Below are 20,323 nucleotides of genomic sequence, written 5' to 3'. Positions count from 1 at the left end.
ATAAAGTACTGTTGATTACTGGGTATTTTTTACAAATGACTTCATGACATTAAATAATTTTTCTTTAATTGTTAGTTTGCTGTGTTTTTTCTAAAGGCATAGGCTTTGAAATTTATCATATTCTTGTTCTTCATCTTCTGAGAAGATCATATATTTTCCTTCTTTGACCTTGTTAATATAAACAGATAATCGAATGTTAAACTAATTTTGCCTCCTTGGAGCAAATCCTACTTGAACATAATCTAGTATTCTATTATATTGATGAATCTGATCTGCTAATAATTTGTTCTGGATTTTGCAACTATATTCATGAGATATTTTGTACTTTAATTTTCCTTTTGTGTAATGTCTTGTCAGACTTTGGAGTCAAAGTTATGCTGGCCTCATAAAATGAGTTGAAAGAAAAGTATTCCCACTTTTATTATATTCTTGAGAAGTTTGTATAAGCCTTGTGGGTTTTTCCTTCCTTATGTGTTTGGAGGATATGTCCATTTAGTTGATCCAGGTCTGGAGTTTATTTGTAAGAGAATTTTTTTATAACACAATTTCTTTAATATGCATATTAATATATTCAGATTTTCCATTTCTCTATGCATTCATTTTGATGCATTGTGTTTTTCAAGTAATTTAAGCATTGTATCTAAAATTTCAAATTTATTGGCATGAACTTTTTCTATTATTCTCTTATACTACAATTATTGTCCTTGTGCTATTTGTTAGATCTGTATTAATGTTCTCCTTTTGATTCCTGATATAGTTAATTTTTGGTTCCACTCATTTTTATTAATGTGATGATTTTGACTATTTTAATTTTATGTATTTATGATATCTTATCATTCTCCTTTTCTTTCCTTTGGGCTTTATTTGCTATTCTCTTGATAGACAAGTAGTATCATTATTTTTTCCAACATCTATCTATCTATCTATCTATCTATCTATCTATCTATCTATCTATCTATCTATCAATCTATCATCTATCTATCATTTACCTAATCTTTCTATCATCTCTATCTACTTACACACAGATGCATACACACATGTAAACATGTAAAATTGTTATCTCCCGTCTAATGTCTGCTTTAGCTGTATCATACCACAATTTTGATATGACTCATTTTCATTATCATACACTTTAAAATACTGTCTATTTTCCATTGTAATTTCTTCTCTGAGTCACTGGCTGTAAAAGAGTATTATCTTCAATTTTCAAGGATTGAGTTTTTCTAGTTACCTTTTTGTTACTTTTACTTTGCTTCCATTTTGATCAGAAAAATTACAGTGTAGGATTCAATCCTTTGAAATTGGCTGAAACATGCCTTAGAGTCATCTGCTGATCAATAAAGGTAAATGTTGCATGCACCCTTGAAAGAATATGTATTCTGCAGCTTAGGTTTCTATATATGCTCTTTAGGTCAAGTTCATTAATCATTTTTTAATATTCCATAATCTTATTGATGTTTTCTTATATTTTAGTTACTAAGAGAGGTGTACTAAACTTTCCAATTATGTTTGCATAATTTTCTTTGACTTTTCAACTTTTGTTTTCTGTATTTTGAAAATGTTTTCTTAGTTTCAAACCAATTTAGAATTTTCATATCTCCCTTTAAAATTCATTCATGTATCATGTGGAGATGCTAATCTTAGTCGAGTATTATTTCGTGACTTAAATTTTATTTTGTATATTAACATAGCCATGCTTATGTTTTTTAAAAGCAGTTTTATTGAGAAATGTTCACATACCATACACTCTATCCAAAGCATGCCTGTATATATTTTTCCATCACTTTACTTCCAGTCTTCCTTATAGTTAGCCTGTCTTTTAAAATAGCATATAATTTCTTCTGGCTGTTACTCTATGTCTTTATCGCAAACATTAAAAAATTTTTTTATTAGAAAAGTTGTAGGTTTACAGGAAAAAAACTTTCATTTTGAGATATTTGTAGATTTACAGGCTTTGTAAGAAATAATACAGAAAGAATCCCTGTACTCTTTGATCTGTTTCCTCCAAAGATAACATCTTGCAAAACTATGGTACAATGTTACAACCAGAGTTTAATATTGATACAGTCAAGATGTAGAAATTTCCATAACCACAAAAAGCATCCATGTGCCCTTTTATAGCCATACCCACTTCTCTTCCAGCCCATGTACTCCTTAACCCTGGCAACCAGTAATTTGTTTTCCATCTCTATAATTTTGTCATTTCAAGACATGCCAATCACGCCAGTCTGTCACGTCAGCTCACTGCCTTGCTTGTCTTCTTTAGGAGGCACAGGGAATGGAACCTAGGGCCTCCCCTGTGGTAGGTGGGAGCCCAATCACTTGAGCACATCTGCTTGCCTGATAGTTGTAATTTGAATTTTATAAGAAACTGTTTACAAGTGCCTGTGCCATTTTACATTCCCATCAGCATTATGATCCTATTCCTCTACATCCTTGACGGGATATGGCGTTGTCAATTTCTTGTACTTTAGCATTGTGGTTTTAATTTGCATTTCCCCAATAGGAATTATTTCTTCATGTGCCTATCTGCCATTTCTATCTTTGATGAAACGTATGTCTCTTTATGTCTTTTGCCCATGTTCTGCTTGGACTTTTTTTTTTTTCACTTGCTGTGTTTTGGAGTTAATTCTATCTTCTACGTACTAGTCCTTTGTCATCTATATGGTTTGTAAATACTTCCTCCCACACTGTAACTTTTCTTTTCATCTTTTTAACAGGCTTTTTTCAAAGAACAAACATTTTTAATTTTGAAGAAGTTCATTTTATCAGTTTTTCCTTTTATGCATCATGCTTTTGTTGTCAAGTCTAAGAATTCTTTGCTTAGTCCTAGATTTCTAAGATTGTTTTCCTTTAATTAAAAATAGTTTTCTAGTTTTGTATATTAACATTTAAGTCCATGATCCATTTTTAGTTAATTTTTCTATAAGGTGATAATTATGTTGAGGTCCTCTTTTTATTCTTTCTGATTATGAATGTCAAATTACTCCAGCAAAAATTGTGGAAAAGGTGTTCTTTTCACTATTGAATTGCTTTTGCACCATTGTAAAAAATCAGTGGAACCTATTTGTGTTCCATGTATGGGTTCTCTATTTTGTTTCATTGATCTGTGTGTCTGTCCCTCCATCAATATCACAAAGTCTTGATTACTTGTGGCTATATAAGAAGTCTTGAAATCAGGTAGTCATCTCACTTTACTGTATTTTTAAGAATTATTTTATTGATTCTAGATCCTTTGGTTTTCCAAATAAATTTGAGAATAATCTTGTCTGTATCTTACTGAGGATCTTATGGGATTTCATTAGAAATTACATTAAACCAGTATATCAACTTGGGAAGAACTGATTTTTGTACTATTTTGAGGCTCTCAATCCATGGATACTGCATGTCTCTCCATTTATATAGTGCTAGAGCTTCCCCCTTACAAGGTTTGCAATAATTAACAGGTCATAAAGCTGTATAACTCCATTCCAACTGATTAAGCAAGATGCCTATGTGAGGAGAACAGTGTACTTCCCCCCAAGAATGAGCCATATCACAGTGGGAATGGAGCTGATAAGGACCCTCATCCCTTCCAGACCCCTATCTTCCAAGACCCATCCCTTCCAGATCACCAGATCCTTCCATTCCAAAAATGCCCTACCTCATAGCCCACTACCCCAAACCATGCACGAGAAGAATTCACTTTTACAGCTCCTTATTAATCACAGGCTGTACTCAGACTCTAACCACCTACCCACGCACTAACATTTCCCCGCCTCCTGATCTGCTGTATAAAATCATATCCACCGTCTTCCATGAATGGGCTGAAGTCTAATCATCAGACCCCTTCCTTTGGGAGAGCTTCCCAATAAACTCCTGCCTGCCTGTAATCCTCAGCCTCAGCGTCCTGGTGAGTGCCATTTTTTCTCTAACATAAAGATCATCTTTATTTTCATCTGTGTTTTGTGGTTTTCAGCAGTCAAGTACAGTTTATGTTTTCTTAGACTTACACATTGGTATTTTGTTATTTGTGAAGGATTATAAATAGTTTTGTAATTTTAGCTGTGGTGTCTATACTACTTCCTTGCTAGTATATGGGAGTAACATGTATATGCATGTTTCTATTATATACTTCAACTTTACTGAACTCATTACTTCTAGGGAAATTTTCTGTAGATTCTTTGGGATTTTCAACATAGACAATTATGTTATCTGCAAATAGGGACCATTTTGTTTCTTCCTTTATAATTTATATGATTTTTATTTCATTTTCCTGCTTTATTGCACTGACAAAATTATCTTGCCTATGTTGAATATTAATGATGAGATGGGACATCCTTGCCTTGTTCCCTATGTTAGGGAAAAAGACTCAGTAGTTCACATTAAGTAAAATTTTAGCTATAGGCTTTATGTAGATGCTGTTTATCAATTTGAGGAACTTCACCTCTATCACCATGCTTCTGAGAGTTTTTTTTTTCAGTATGAATTGTTTTTTAATAACTTAAACCAGTGAGAGAGCAGATTAAATAAAACTGATTTGTGAATGACATTCAATTATGACCATTTTCCCTTCAGCAAAACCACAAATAATTGGAGGTGGAGCTTATTGGAATCCTTTAAATATATAATTCAACTTCTTTGGCAGAGAGCCACAAAGCAATTTTGATATGTAGAATTCTTTTTTGTTTTCCTCTTACAAATAATCAAATGGTGCTTACTTACTTAGAGGTGCTGCTTGCACCTTAAACATAACCAGGGGAGGAATGGAAGCCACTCAGATTGTGGCTGCTCCGGAGCAGTTGTCTTGGAAACAAAAGCAGGCAGGGCGCAAGGTAAAGGATAAGTACCTATCAGCCAAATCCTCATGAATGTGAAATTGTGGAAGGCTAGTTCTACACTAATTGATAAAACCATAAGATTTTTTTCTTTAGTTTGTTAATATGGTGGATTACATTGATTCATTTTCAAATATTGAGCAAGCCTCACATCCCAGGAATAAACCCTACATGGCCTTATTGAATAATTCTTTTTATATATTGCAGAATATTATTTGCTAGCATTGTGTTAGTGATTTTTTTTGTGTCTATCTTCATGAGGAATGTTTATTTTATTTTTTCATACTGTCTTTGGTTTTTATTATCAGTGGAATGCTATCTTCATGAAATGAATTTGGAAATGCTTCCTTCCCCTTCTATTTTCTGGAAGAAATTGTGTAGATTTGGTGGTAATTATTCTTTAGACACTTGTTGGAATTCTCTAATGAAATTACCTCAATTGGAGATTTCTACTTTGGGAGTCTTAAAAATATAAATTCAATTTCTTTTATAGATACAGGAACTTTCAAATTCTCTCTTTTGTGTTAAATGAGTTATGGTACTTCATGTTATTTGAAGAATTGGGCCATTTCATTTAAGCTGTCAAAATTGTGTGTGTAGAGTTGTTCATTTTATTCTCTTATTATCCTTTTGCTGTCTACATGGTCTGTAGTGATATACCCTATTTCATCTCTGATATTGACAATTTGTGTCTTCTTTTTGTTCTTTCTCAGTCTAGCCAGAAGTTTGTCATTTTAAAAATCTTCTTAAAGAACCAGCTATAAATTAACTGATTTCTCTATTTTTTTCTGTTTTCAATTTCATTGGTCTCTATCCTGTATTTATTATTTCACTGCTTCTGCTTACTTTTGGTTTATTTTTTGCTGTACATTCTCTATATTTTTAAAATGGTAGCTTAGATTATTGATTGCAGACTTTCCCTGCTTCCTATTATGTATTTCATATCAAAAAGTTTGATTTTAGCACTATTTTGTCTCCCACAAATTTTGGTATGTTGCAATTTCATTTTTAATCAGTCTGATGCACTTTTTGATTTTGCTTGAGACTTCCCCTTTGATAAATAAATTAGTCAGATTTGTATACTTAGATGCCAGTCTGTTTGGATGTGCTTATGTTATGGTTCTCTTACTGATTTCTAGTTTGTTTACATTATGATGACAGAGCATCAGAGCATTCTTTGTATATTGTCACATCTTTTTTTTTTTAAGGTCCTGGGGCTGGGACCTCTATGTGGGGAGCCAGCACTCAACCACTGAGCCAAAACAGCTCTCCCGAGTTGGTTTTTGTACCAGAGATAGAACCTGGGACCTCATATATGGGAAGTAGGCACTCAACCACTTGAATTAAATCCACTCCCTACTATTATGTATTTCAACTTAGTTGAGGTTTGATTTTGTGGTTGAACATTTATTCTATTTGAATTTATATCCATTAGGAGCCTGAAAAGAATGTATATTTTAGTGGAGGGTTCTATAAACATTCATTAAAGCCTATTGGTTGATTGTGTTGATTTCTTTATTTTGAGTTCTTTTTTTTTTTAAGATTATTTTTATTTATTTATCTCCCCTCCCCTCCCCCCCATTGTCTGTTCTCTGTGTCCATTTGCTGTGTGTTCTTCTGTGTCTGCTTCTATTCTTGTCAGTGGCACCAGGAACCTGTGTCTTTTTTTGTTGTGTCATCTCTCTGTGCCAGCTCCCTGTGTGTGCGGCACCACTCCTGGGCAGGCTGAACTTTCTTTTGCACTGGGCAGCTCTCCTTATGGGGCACAGTCCTTGCACATGGGGCTTCCCTACTTGGGGGACACCCCTGCATGGCACGACGCTCCTTATGTGCATCAGCACTGCACTTGGGCCAGCTACACACTGGTCAAGGAGACCCTGGGTTTGAACTGTGGACCTCCCATGTGGTAGGCAAACTCTCTCCATTGATCCAAGTACACTTCCCTATACTGAGTTCTATGTTGAGTTCTTGCTGATTTTCTATCTAGTTTTTCTAACAATTGTTGACAGATGAATATTGAAGTTTTCAACTTTTATTGTGAATTTGCCTATTTCCCACTGCTTTATCAGATTTTCTTTACATATGTTGTAGCTATGTTGTTTGGTGCATACACATTTAGGATTGCTAGGTATTCGCTAGGTTGATTGACACTTTTATTGTTATATAAGATCCCTTTCTGTACCTGATAATTTTCTTTGCTTTGAACTCTACTTCTTATGGTGATGGCAAAAGATTCAGAGAGCAGGCCAGATGTGAAATTATATTTCAAGTCATGTATTGCATTCTATTATCTCATTGGCCTAAACAATTAACATGGCTGAGTGCAAAATCAAAGATCTAAGAAGTTCACTCTGCACTCCAATGTGAGATCAAATTAAGTCATATAGCCAATCTAAGATTCCCAAAATTCTATTTAAGTAATGGTATCATGCTAGAAATTCATGATTACACAATCTTTATAAGATTTAGTTGTAGTGTCTCTTTGTAGAAATACTTATGAACTGAATTGATAAGTTATCTATCCACCACTTACCCATTTTACAGTGGTGGAATAAGGAATGATAATCACAATAAATACTATCACTTGAAAAGCAGGAGAATGGAAAGTGAATAGTAATACTGACCCACAGAAATTCTGAAAAATTATATGCAAATATGACCAGGACTCCTATCACTGGAGTATGGAAATCTCTTATCTCCTACCTCTACTCTATTAGTGGCTCGTTGTTTTGTACCACTCTTGGTTCCATAATCTGGGAGGTCCTTTGCCAAAATGTTACTTTGGTATTTCTGAAGACAGCTTTGTAGAATGTACCTTTCTTCATTCCTGAGCAGTATTATTGGTTCGTTTTCTGCTCATAAAAATCTGAATGCCCTGAGTTCTTTCTACCTCTTAGTTTCAGTGTTGTTTTTTAATTCAAACCAGAAGTACATTTGCCTATGTAATACTTTCAACAATGTTGTGGGTTTTTTTATACATCTAATTACAGTCTACTACATGTACCAAAAGCCATAGCCACAGTACTTTCTCAGACATGTCTTTCTCTAGACTTATTTATGGGTTATATCAGGTTTATGTAGGAAGATACCCTTAATCTTTTAAGAAATAGTATTGCCTAATTGAGATAATACAAAAGGTACCACATAAATTCTTTCAGAACTCTTCTAAGCATACTAAAAACAGGTCTTGATTTTTGTCTTTATACTGAGGACATTTTTTACTGGCAGCGTTCTGGTTTTTGTCTTTTTTTGCTGGTGCCTCTGATTAAATGACAAAGACTTTTATATCCCAATACTTCAATATCTGGTTCTTTATTATCCCTCTAAATTTTGCTTATGAACCAGTTCTATTCTGAGCTTTTAGAGAAAATTATTCAATATAGCTAATAACAACCAACCTAAGTTTTGAATTGAGATCTTATCTAAAAATCATACAGTCATTAAGTATACATTCTGCTTTCAAAATTACAGCATGACAATTGACCAAATATCTTATCACCATGCAACATGGGTCACCATTTTTCTAGACTCCTAAGACAATTTCGTCCCCATATTTCTGTCCTTTTATATCTATTTCCTCATGCATTTCTAAAACCAATGCCTCAAATTTTATGTTCTTGTTATGAAGTCACCCTGCTTCTAGTATAGAAGGCTAGCTATTTACATAATTATTCTCTGTAACAAATCATACCAACTTCATTTGCTTAAAATAACAATACCTAATTTTCACTTATGCATTTGCAGGTCAGCTAGGATTAGTTGACCAGGAATGGGCTTGACCAGAATTGACTACAAGTCATAAATTGGGTTGAGGTATAAGGTATGTATCTTGCATCCTCCTTTAACTAACTCTCTGAGATATGTCATTTTTATAGTGATGACATAAGCACAAGAGGGTAAACTTAACCAGGCCAGCACATATGAAGTTTCTGGTAACGTCATATTTGCTACTTGAAGATTTTTTACTCAATTCTGTGTTTAAATTCTCTGAAACATATTGCCCCTAAAGTCCTAGTTATTTTGGCCAGCCTAAACTCCATCTTCTGTCACTTTGGCCAAGTAAAACTGCTACTTTTTAAAGTAAAATATTCTCCTAAATAGAAATTGATAAATGGACTCAGGAAGAAATCCCTGGGAATATGACACTCAACTCATTGTGTGAACTATAGCTCCTAAAGTGCTGTATTCATAGTTTACTTCCAAGTCCTTTTTTTTTTTTTAAAGATTTATTTATTTATCTCTCCTCCCCCCCCCCAAGTCCTTTTTATTAAAAAAATGATTTTAGTAACATATATATGCCCTTACATTTCCCCTTTTAACCACATTCAAATATATACTTCAGTGGTTTTAAATGCATTACAATGCTGTACTACCATCACCACCATCCATTACCAAAACTTTTCCACATCTTTCAAAATTTTATTTTACATTATTTCTAATTTTTCATTGTTTTATTCAGCAGGAGGATTGGTCTGATTCAAGCTATCCCATCTTTGCTATAAACAGAAGCTTAAAATATCATCATAGTCTTTTGTTTTGGTTTATTCACTGGCCCTTTTTAAAGACATCACTTGATTTTAGCTATTGCCAACAAGAGTTTGACACTTTTCTGCTTGGGATTTATTTCTATTGACAAGATGAAAAAAATTCTTGTCCATCACTGTCATCTGTATTCCTTTTCTCTGAAAAAACTAATTGGAGTGAAGAGAATAATATGAACTATATTTGTAGCTTTTCACCATAAAGGATGGTATATTCTATTCCACTAAAAAGTCACCTTTTATTCAGCTGGTGAATAATATCAAATATGATTCAGACAGATACTTTCAATTTTAAAGAAATACATTGTTTTTCCTTACTTTTGAAAACTAGAAAGAACAAACAGAAATGCCTGACACTCCAAGACAGCTTAGAAATATTCACTTGCTTTAGATAAATATATTTGTTCAGTTATAACTGGGAACTTGTTCGAGATATGAATTCTCATACCCTGCCCAAGATCCACTAGTTCAGAAATTCTGAATTGGAGTCCACAAATTATTGAAAATCACTGATGATGCCGGTGTTCCAGAGGCCACTTTTTGAGAAACACTCTTCCAGAGGAACAATGCCTAGCACAGAATAGGTGCTTAATAGATGTTTATTAAATACCTGAATAATTAGATGGGATGATAATGAAGTTGAATTATGTTGCTAGTTAGAATTGCTTGGAATTTGGAAGCAAAGTTCTTAATTCTAAATATATCACTAGGATCAGAGATGTTGGGAAGAGGGGTTATATTTATTAAATCCTATGTAAGAATTTCACAACTTTTGTATATCTCACAAATATTAAACTTTTGTATATCTCACAAATATTAAACAACTCCAAAGTGGTACAAGAGCAGAGCTACCTTTGCATCTTATTGTCCTACAAAAGTGCTCCCTGGATTAGCAGTATCAGCACCACCCGGAGACCTGTTAGAAATTCAATTTATTGATCCTTACTTCATCCCCAGGTATCATAAACTCTAGCATTATACAGACCTTCCAGAGGATTCTGATGCACAGAAAAGTTTGTTAACCACTCCTCCAGCATATGGTTTTAATAAGTTGGCAATGAATCACACGAAAAGCTAATTGAAGGTGATATTTCAACTAGGCACCAAGATACAAGTAATGAAAAATTCTAAAGTAATTCCAAATTATTATATGCTAATATTCAAAGGAAATTATTTAAACCCATTTTACAACTCTTGGAACTTTTAGCTAGATATTATATATATATGTGTGTATCGGTGTATGTGTGTGTGTGTTTTGCAAGGAAGATCTTTGAAGAAATTAATGTAAGAGTTGTTGTCCTGCTATGATTATTCTTCCCTGCCAACTTTTCAGGAGGGGTATTCTAATTCTTCACCTTAATTCTTATTAGGTTGGACTTCCTGAGAAAACAAAAAACATAATATGTGATGGAAGGACACAGTCTGACTTCCACCAATTAAATCTAGGTGGTTCCAGAAGGATGGCTTTGATGGTTAATCCAGGGGAGTGATATTACTTTGCACTTTGTACTCTTTAAGAGTTATTTAGGCCAAAGGATGTGGGAATCTTTTTCTTATACCAGAAGGAGAACAAGAGCCGTGCTGGGCTCATTCCAGGTCCAGTCCAGCCCTAGTCCCAAAGATTCCAGGAGCAAGGGGTCCTAGCAGAAACAACAAAAACCAAACACTAAGGGGAATCACTGTATATCAGGAAGTTGGTAAAGTCAGGCCAAGCCAAGCCCCAGAAAATGATGCATTTGCTTGGCCAGGGTATGGGGACTATAGAGAGCACAGCCCAGCAAAGAAATAGCACCCAAAGAGAATGAATTAGTTCTAAACATCTCCCAAGCCCAGAGAACAGAAAACCATATTATGAAACTACCATTTAAATAAAAGATTTCATTTTTCTTTTCTAATCCACCCTCACCCTGTTCCAACTGTGTAGGAGTCAGAAGCTATCTAGTGAGGTGTTGTGGAGGCAGTGAAAGCACAAGGTAATGAAATGAAAACAAAAAACAAAAAAACCAACCATCTCTTCTTTCCACTGCAGAGTCTAGGAGATTCAGGCTTCTGCCTGCTGAGGAGAGGGCAGCATGTTATATTAAATCCAGAGTTTTTCTTAATATCTTGAACTGGATACTCTAATTTGTGAATTAGGAATAGTTTGTTACTTAAAGTGGCTGTAGGATGTTTTATAACCCAAAAATTTGAGCAAAAATATCATGGAGTTGAAGGAGTTTTCGTTCAGGGACAGAGAAACATTCTCAGAAAGGAACTCAGTTTAGAAGGATAAGAGATAAAAATAAAGCTGTGTTTTGATTATGTCAGGAGTAGTGCTTGTTCAACATACTGGTTACACACATACTAAGCCTTAAACAATTTGGTTCAAGTTCCAAAATACGAAACATCTAGACCTGAGCCAACTATGTGCATGTGAAGCCTGCCCATGGCAAGTCCAGGTATGGACACATACCCTGATGCCCAAAGAAACATTGGCTTTAAACTTTGTGTTTAAAATTTGTTATAAAGATTTGGGGCAATTTTGTAGGGGAAAAGTTGTATTATAATTATAGGCTTTCTGCTTTTTTTTCCCAGTATTTTCCTGGAGTGTCAGGTCTGCCACTCACTAGCTTGTGATCTAAAGAATGCACATGTTTCTTAGGACTCTGTTTTGCTGTAAAACACTGGAATAGAAAATTTTAAATATTGTTGGGATATGATTAAATAAAACGATTATCAAAATAAATGATTGTGTGAAATGTGTGCTTAGGTCAGGCTTTTGCCATTATTGAAGTGTGACGTTTGGCCTGATTTTATATATGTAAAATTTATGTGGTCTTTGGCCACACAAGTTATTGAATTTCTTTGTTTGAATTTTCTTGTTTATAAAATGCTTGCCTTGCATTCCTACAGTGTGGTTGTTCAGTTCCTAAATAACATAATGAATGTGTGATCAGGAAACTAATAACCCCCACAAAGATGTAAGAGTCCTAATCCCTGGGACCTGTGAATACGTTACCTTTCATTGCAGATGTGATCGAGTTAAGGATTTTGAGATGAGGAGCATATTTTGGATTATTCAGGTGGGCCCAATATAATTATATGTCTTTAAATTCAGAGAATTATTTCCAACTCTGGTCATAGGAAGCCATAATTATGGAACAATTATCAGAAGGATACAAAGTTGTTTTAAGGATGGAAGCAGGAGACCACAAGCCAAGGAATAGAGATGACTTCTGGAAAGTGGAAAAGCTAAGGGAATGGAGCCTTCAGAAAGGAATGCAGCCTTGCCAAATGCTTGCTTTTAGTCCAGTGAGACCATTCAGACTTCTGACCTCCAAAAATAAATTTATGTAGATTAATACAAATATTCAGTTTGTGGTAATTTATTATGGTGGTCAAAGAAAATGAATACATTTTAGAAAAGTTCAAAACCTTATGCAAATGCAGGCTCTAATGATGATAAAGACAGATATTCTAAAATGATGTGAGATGAATAATGATTTTAAAAAACCAACATGCCAGAATGCTACCAAGAATGGGGAAGAAATTCTAAAGGTTATCCAGAGAACCTGCTCCTTCCTTCACAGCTCATTCTTCTTCTTATCCAGATGGTATAGTTTTCTCTTAAATATCTCATGCACAGAAATTCAGCATATCCTCTTAGTCACCAAATCTAGAATCTCACAACTTTTATTACAGCAAAATTCATTTCATTTTAATTAGGACAGATTTATAAAAACCACATAATGATTTTATTTTTAGTTGCCACCACCAAGAAAAAAAAGTTCTCTCTGCATATTAATATGGAAAACTATCCTCACATTAAATGAGGTTTGGGCTAATATCAAAGCAGATATTTTATTCTTGTTTTTAGGTAACACCTGCAATTTGTTTGGACATTGGGATTATTTGAATGATTCCGTTTGTGTTGATAATCAAGGTATAGTCTCTCCTTTTAAAAACCACACTTTGAGACTCTGCTCTGTGATGCTGGTCCTGGGACTATGCACATTTCATTTCTCCTTTGCCAGCTGGCTTTCTGGAGTGGGTAAGACTGAAATGCTACTGTTTATGTCACCACAGAAACTGTTCTTCATCCTGGCTGAGTAGCTGGTTCCTGTAGCAGTGGCTGGTTGCAGTTTGCTATTTTTCCACACTATATGACTAGCCCCATAAAGCCCCCTCAGTGATACAAGCTAGCCTTCCTTGGAGGTTTCAGTTCATCTTGCTGGGGGTGCTTCTCTGAGCTCCTGACACAGCTGTGCTGGCTCCTCAGGGAGCTGAGTCTCAGGACAGAGGGGCCCAACTTCTTCCTTTGGTTCTCTCAACCCTTTTGGCAGGAGTTGCTTCCTAAAATTACTACACCTGCAATACCTCAGTATCCCTTTTTGACTTTTTCTGTTACTTAATATATAGTTAAATCATGTTATATTAAATAGGTGCTATGAAAATTTTGGAGAGTTGTTCTGTATCCTGGCTGAAAACTAACTGATACAGAAACTGGGAACAACAGTGGTCCCAGGAAACAAACCTTTGAAGATTGGTCTGCCCATGTCTTTGTGCTTGAATACGGTGCTGCACTCCTTGAAGGTGGGAATGAGATGATTAAGCTATCACCTGCGGTTGTTTGTGATAATGTGCCATCTGAAACAAGGACTTTGGTAGAGGATGTGCTTGCTGCTTTTGATTGTAATGTATTGATGAAAACAAGGACTTTGGTGTGGCACACTACCTCTGCGTTTTCTGGAGTGCTTAAAAAAATAAAAACGACAAGCTTAGGTCACAGTGGAGGAACAAAGAGCCTCTATGGTGTCCCTTTCCTTCATCTCTTATCAATTAAGAAATTTTTTATTTATTTTTAAAGCCTCAGGATAGAGTTCAAAAATCCAGATACAGACTTTGGGCAGAATGTAGAATTACAACTTATGCTGAATTCACAGCTTTGTATCTGAGGACACTAGACATCTTTTGTTTGAAGACCCTATAATAACTTCATCTGGGGATTGCCTTACAAGGGTATGGCTATTCTCTTCACTTGCCATTATATGCTTACTTATTAATAAGTTGTCACTAGCCCAATAAGTAGGGTGCTATCTCAAAATATTCTAGGAGAAAAAATACAAAATCTGACCTAGAGAAAATAGGTCTAAAATATTTTCAAAATTTTTGCAATTTATATAAGCAGAAATCTGGGGAATATATGGGGACTAGGATTCTAGAATCTTTTATGGTGGCCCCTTAAAGGTCAAGCTAGATGGCATATATCCAATGATTGGGTCAAATATGCTCATGTGGATGCATTTACCTGAGATTCTCTATTTAATATTCATTAATCTAGAGAAGTGTCTAATAAATTTTTTTTGATTGACTAAAATTTAAATTTAATAGTCGCCCTCATTTACTGTGATTGAGAAGCCAGAACTTTCTTGGCATAATGTAAAGAAAGGAATCCAACGGTTTAAGGTGCTAGAAATGTAGACTGGAATTAGCATTCAAGGTTCACAAATTTTTCACCTCCCTGTGACATGCCCCAAGAGGACCCAGAAAAAAAACTTTGCTAAGGCAGTGAGAATTATATTAGTGATGAGAGCACTAGTATTCTTGGCAAGTTTTGAGGTAGCTTCTCTATCGAGAAGGAAGGGAGATAATTCCATGATTTCAGTAAGGATGATAGGACCCCAGGGAAACAAATGCAAATTGGCAGTACAAAAACCATGTAAACAAGGTGGGAGCATTTACTGTAATGAGCAGCAAGGATGAAGTAGTAATCAGAATATCTGGACCTATGAGGAACTTTTGTGGTATATAATTGATCACCCTGCCTCTAGGAATAAAATAGATAGAAAGTGTAATATATATTAATTCTTCCACATAAAAAGAAAAACGAACACAAAAATATCCAGTCCTGGTAGAGTTAAAATGCCATCATGGATTATCAGGACCATTTACCTTAAGGAAGGGCCCTGACAAACCACCTACTGTATATATTATAAATATTCTTCCAAGTTTTCCCCAAGGGGACATAAGGTCTTTTATTAATGGGAAAAGGAGCAGTAGACATTGTCTTTGATCTGAAAATAATTCTTTGGAAGCCCAAAGGTAACTCCTTCAGGTTTACAAGTCAATTATGGTCAATGGAATTTCGGCATTAAATGGAACTTTGGCCAATTTTGAATTACTCTAGGTTCAGTAGTTTTATTACTCTGCATATATGTCCCCAGTTCCTGAATAAATTATTGTAATAGCAGATGTAGCAAATGGCAGAATTCATATCTTGTCTCTCTGACCCATTGATTGAAGGCTATACTGTGAAAGGAAGAACCAAGTGGAAGCCGTGGAATTTCCCTTACCTTACCAGAAAAATGAAGCAAAAACAATATCACATACCTAGGAGAATTGCAAACACAGGTTTGACCACTGTCAAACATTTGAAGGATTCCCTTTTGCTGGTATTCATCATACCCCATTTAGTTTTTCTATCTAGTCTATGATAAAAGCAAATTGTTCTTCAAGAATAAGTAGGATTATCATAAACTTAATTAGGTGGCAACTCTAACTATAGCTGCTATTCGAGATGTGATTACTTTATTGGAGCAAATCAACACAGCTCTTGGCAACTAGAATGCAACTATTGACAGAGCAAATGCTTTTTTCTCTATACTAGTTTGCAAGAACCAACCATCAGAAGCAATTAGATTTTATCTTATTGTTCACCTTCACAAACTTATATTAGAGCCACAGCCAATCTCTTGATGTGTGCCACAATAGAGTCTGCAGCAATCTTGCAGCAGTCTTGCATATCTTAACTCTGTTCACCACACTGATTGGACCAGATGAACAGCACCTAGTAAGTATTTTATATTGCTTTAAGATTATAGATACATGCAGGTCGTGCTGGGAGATGAACTTCATGAAATTTCAGTTGTACACAATCTTGGTGAAATTTCTTAAGGTTTAATGCTCTTAAATATATTGAGATGCCCCCTCCAAAGTGGATGACAAGTTTCTTCATCATGCATTATTACTATTAAATACAAGGCAGGCAGAGAGCTTAGTAGGAACTTTTGTATTTTGTAGGCAATTTATACACATTTTAGTATGCCACTGTGACATTTTTGCTGAGAAACCCATATGGCTGTCCATTGTTTGTGAGAAATGGAGAGTCATCTCTACAGTATTCCCAGGCTGCAAAGCAAGTTGCTCTTCAACTTGAAACTTATGACCCAGCAGTTTCAATGATACTCAAAGTATCTATAGCATTATGGATGCTATGTAGAGCCTTTGGCAGCCCTTAATAGAATAATTACACTTTCAAAACTCTAGGGTTTTGGAGCAAACCTATGCCTTCCTTGGAACACTTTCCTAGAGAAAGAACTATTGGCTAGCTTCTGGACATTAGCAGAGACAGAGAATTTAAGCTTGGGCTATGAAATGACCATGTGTTCTGAGTTTCCCATCATGAACTGAGTATTCCCACAGTCATAGGGCTGGGTATGAAGAACAGCAGCAATATATCAATGACAATGGTAAATAAGAGATCAGTCTTAATTAGATCCAGAAGGCACATGTAAGTTGCTTTATTAAGAGGATCAGATTAAAGACTTACTTCTACTGAATTTCCTTTCCTCTCTCAATACTCATATATGGCCTAATGGGAAGGGCTTATTTATTTATTTATTTAGTTAGTTAGTTGTAGTTTTTTTAATGACCAGGAAGTTTTTTTAATGACCAAGAAGTTTTAGTTAACAGATAGTTCTGCATTATATATTATCTCCCAGAAATAGGTGGCTACAGTACAATAACCCCACCTAGGAGTGACCTGAAGTGCTATGAGAAAGGGAAATCTACATTGAGGGTCCAAGTTCTAGAAAACATTAGTTTTTCCACTTGTCTGGACTGAGAAAGATCTTAAAGTATGGGTCTAAATCAATCCATGTGAAGTAGCTAGTGGTTTCTCTAGATGTTCTAGTAATTAGAAAGAACAAGAATGGAATCTTGGTGAAAAGGAGTCCTGGACAAGATGTGTCCAAACTTGGCACAGAGAAAGAAGGTTTTTGAGTCCCATGTGAATGTTCACCAAAGGCATCTGCTGAAGGGGAGACACTCAATAATCAGAAGGACAAAATAACTCTTCTGAGGAAAACAGACAGCTTATTTCCCCAGTTAACCAAGTGCTTGCTCAAAGTCAATGTACAAAATAATCATGATCGACATGGTGGCACAACATTGACCTTTCCCAAACAAGACTTACCTGGCCACTAGTACCAGAGTGGCTAGCCTGCCAATAGCTAAAAGAACACTAACCTCCAGTATGATATTATTCCCCAGGGGTCCTAGCCTATTATCTGTTGATGGGTTAGTTATGTTTGATCCCTTCTGTGTTGGAGAAGGAAAGAAAGTTATCCCTATTGAAATTAATAGAATGCCCCCTTCACATTTATGATAGGTATTATCTATATATATGTATATATATAGCATTGTGCCTACACCAAAGAATGCATTTCATTGCAAAATAAATGTATCGGTGTGCTCAAACCTGGGAAACTCACTGGTTCTACTATTTAATAGACCATGTCAAAGCAGATGGGAGGGCAGAATGATTCAATGACTTCCTGAAGATCCAGATATGACACTTAGGGAGAATAGTACCTGAAATTATGGCATTCCACATCACAGAATGCAATGAATGCCTTGAGTCAGTAACAACATTTGGCTGTTTTTCTCATGCTAGATTACCTGAGTCTTAGAATCAAGGGTGGATATGAGAATGGGTCTCATTTTTACATGGAATTATCTTTAGAATATTTACTCTTGGTACCTGCAACTTTGAACTCCACTGTCTTGGAAGTTCTGATTCTCAATGAAGAACCATTCCCACCAGAGAACAAAATGATGGTTTTTTTGAAATGGAAATTGAGATGCATCTGGTCCTGTTGGATACTCATGCCACTGAACCAAAAACAAATAAAGGGTTGTTCAACTGTTTGGGGTGGTTAATAATAAACAAGGGAATTTGGCTTAATAATACAAAAAAATGACAGGAAGCATAGGAACCAAATTCCCTGGTGTGGTTTCATTCCTAATTTTCTTGGCAATTAAGGAAATGGAAAGGCTGCCTGCCCCATCGTACCCAGATCCAGGCATGCCTCGGCCAGCTAAGACTGGTGGCTCCTGGCTACTGCCCTGCGCCCACCTTCCCTGTTTCTAGTGCACCCTCCCATCCTCTCAGGTCGGCTCTGAGTCCTACATGTGCCCCTTCCTCCATTGGCGGCAGAGATCCAGCCCTTCAGCTGACCTGTAGACCCATCCTGCTGCAGTGGGTTGAGGGCTCTCAGGGGGTGGTGAACATGGCGTCATCAGTGTCTTGGAGGACAGGACAGTTCATGTGTAGTTAAAGAGATACAGTGGACAATACTCACCAACCAAATCCCATGTGATACCTTCTCCATGCTCATGCGTGAATTTTAACCCAGAAAAAATAAAATGGTCCATAGATTTAGACAATGGTACATCCTCAGAGTTTCTTTTGTCAGAAGATTACAAGATGACTTCTGTGAAAAACTATCAAGCACATCAGAGCAGAGTGATGATGATCCTGATTGTCCTGAAAGCTGGAATGGGTGCTGAGCACAAGACAGGACAAGCAATTCTCCTGGCACTGCTCTGACAGTGGGCAATACCTGGGAGGTTATTGCACCAGTGCTGCGGCCTTGGGCCTGCAATTTAATGTTGAAACCCTGCACACGTTCATTGGGGACCAGGTGGGCCAGGTGATACTCCTCAAACTATAGCAAGACAACTGCACCCCTGGTCACAACAGTCAGAGGACATACAGGTGGGGAGATGGCCCAGCAAGTGTTGTTCTCGGGCAGTTCAGGCTACTCTGCCATCACATGGAACATCGGTGGGAGAAAAGGAACTGCCTTTTGAGCTCCAAGAATACAACGACAAGGCCCTGGTCCTGTTGTATGCATGGCACACATGGCAGCTCATCTGATGCAGCACGGACGGTGGTATTGTTGTCTGGAACATGGACATGGATTGGCAGGAGACACCTGAAAGGTTGGACAGTGATTCCTGTTAAAATGTGATCAGCCTTTCTTCTGGAACTTCAGGCTGATGTGGGGTAGTTAGAAAATTGGACTGAGACAGCACCATTGCACAAGTGAGGGAAGGCGGTCTGTGGCAGGTGTAATCCAGGTGCTCCTCCATCCAGCTCATGGGCATCAGGTTTGACATGAGGGTCTGTGACAGCTGCCACGAGGCCATCACAGATGAAGAACGTGCACCCACAGCTACCTTCTGTGATAGGAAACATAACATTGTACGTGTGTATTTTGATGTGACCAGAAGGTGGTTACTGACTTCTTGAACTGACAAAGTTATTAAATTGTGGGATATGACCCCAGTGGTAACTTGATGACCCTCCCAGGAATCAGAAGATACTATCTACTAGAGAAACAGTTATTCTATTTCAAATCATTATCGCAGATGTAAAGCAGTGTGATAAGAGTGAGAAGAGAAAAAGTAAAGAATCTAGATGAATTTGCATATCATTGGCAAGTAAGATAGAGAAATAGGGAATGAAGAAGTTTTTTCTTTTTAACAAATGGTTTATACAGCAGTCTGGCTATGCTACATTGTTTTGAGTATATAAAAAATCTGTGTTGGGAGTCTAATTTTTATATTGTTCAACACTTCTTTTTTTTTTTGATTAATTCCTACAACAGTGGTATTATTTTTTTTATTTTTTTATTATTATTATTTTATTTATTATTATTATTTTTTAATTACATTAAAAAAAAATGAGGTCCCATTCAACCCCACCGCCCCAGCCCCCCCACTGCTTTTTGTGTTGGAGAAATGAGGAAAGTATCTGTGCAGGGTATTTGGGGTCTTTATAAAGTGGTTCTCCTGTTTTCTTCACTGTAGCTTATAAAAAGTAAGAAATGGAAAAATATAACTGCAACAACAACAAACTAA

General features: G+C 36.1%; 1 pseudogene; it reads left to right on the top strand.

The window, feature by feature from the left end:
* The first annotated feature begins 16,222 nt into the window (after nt 1-16,222).
* On the top strand, nt 16,223-19,760 carry LOC101437335 (WD repeat and FYVE domain-containing protein 2 pseudogene; annotated as a pseudogene).
* Nucleotides 19,761-20,323: the final 563 nt, after the last annotated feature.

This window comes from Dasypus novemcinctus, chromosome 6 (assembly GCF_030445035.2).
Source record: "Dasypus novemcinctus isolate mDasNov1 chromosome 6, mDasNov1.1.hap2, whole genome shotgun sequence".
Lineage (NCBI taxonomy): Eukaryota > Metazoa > Chordata > Mammalia > Cingulata > Dasypodidae > Dasypus > Dasypus novemcinctus.
This window is presented reverse-complemented; position numbering and strand designations above follow the sequence as displayed.